Below are 1,395 nucleotides of genomic sequence, written 5' to 3' on the forward strand. Positions count from 1 at the left end.
TGTGTCAGAGTGCCTGGGAGTGGAGATTCCTCTGGGTGTTGTGGGACTGGCTGTGGAGCTTGTGCCCACGGTCTGCTCTGGACACCAGCCCAGGCAGACCAGAAGGAACCGGAGTCACTGGGCTAGTGGAGTTCCTGTGTGCCTGGTCCCACTGGACCCAGTTACTCCCAGTCTGTAGGGCAGTTTTTCAGTACAGAGCTCACTCACTCACTGAACACTCTACTCCATCCCCAAATGGCCCTCACTTATTGTCTTCCTAAAGTGTCCACTGAAGGGTTTTTTTTTTTTCTTTTTAATTCTGCACAAGTAACAATTGACACATTTATGGAGAATGGTGTATTTCACAGTATGTATACACGACATGTACCAACTGAGTCAGGGTGGTTGATGTGTCTCCATCTGGTTTAGTTTGGCTAAACTTTACTTTGGGTGCGTAGTGCCACATGGCATGTAGAGTGCATGAACATCTTTGGTACCCTGACTTGCTTTGGAGATACACTCAGAAGTGACACTGCTGAGCCACACAGCAGATTCACTTTGCCTGTCTTAATTTACTTTTCCCCATATCGACACACACATTTTGTTTTTGTTTTTTGTTTTTCCTTTGTGATCACAAAGTGAATTTATTAAGTAGAAACTGAAGGGAATATGCAGTCAGTAAACCATAGAATTTCTTTGTGCATGTGAGAAGTTAATGAATTTAAAAGTATCAGACTCAAACCCTCAGTCTCATTAGCATCACACTCCAACCAAACCACATGAACCTGCCCAAATGGTTCAATAAGACAGTGAAAACTAAAGGACTAAGAAGAAAAAGAGGCTGTAGTTCCAATCTTAAGGTTTCAGGATGATGGCGGTTTATGAAATTCCCACATTCTGAAAAATGACTTTTTTTTTTAACTTTTATTGCATTATGAGAAAAGTTACATGATTTCAATTTATCTGAATTTGTTAACATTTAAAAACATATGTTTACTGAAGAAATACTTCCCTGGACAGTGTATAGTTCCTCCTGGTATTCTGATAAACTGTAGTTGTTTGACAGTTATAATTAAAATAAAGATACTTTTTTGGCATTAAAAATGCCAAAATGTCAAATGTCAAGCAAAGCATTCAGTTTCACTCTTTGTTGTTCTCTTTCCTACAAGCCACCTCCCAAGTTAATTGTCTATGTCTCCCTTGGGTATATAAATACTTTTGAAATATATAAGTTGTTCTGAAAACCAACCATAGTATAGTGTAAAAAACATGAACTAAACAATACTACTAATAGAGAAGCTGAGATAGGAGAAGCAAGATTCCAAGACCCATATGTTTACTTAAAAACATTTCAAGTAAATAGAATTAAATCACATTCTTGTTTCCCTTTTGTACCCCAACTCCTCCCAGAGACCC

General features: G+C 38.7%; 1 protein-coding gene across 2 annotated transcripts in view; it reads left to right on the forward strand.

Moving 5' to 3' along the window:
* CUNH11orf65 (chromosome unknown C11orf65 homolog) overlaps positions 1-1,395 on the forward strand; it is a 52,621-nt gene that overhangs the window by 31,257 nt on the left and 19,969 nt on the right. The gene's annotated exons all lie outside the window — the stretch shown is intronic.

Source organism: Mastomys coucha, unplaced genomic scaffold (genome assembly GCF_008632895.1).
Source record: "Mastomys coucha isolate ucsf_1 unplaced genomic scaffold, UCSF_Mcou_1 pScaffold23, whole genome shotgun sequence".
In the NCBI taxonomy this organism is placed as follows: Eukaryota; Metazoa; Chordata; class Mammalia; order Rodentia; family Muridae; genus Mastomys; species Mastomys coucha.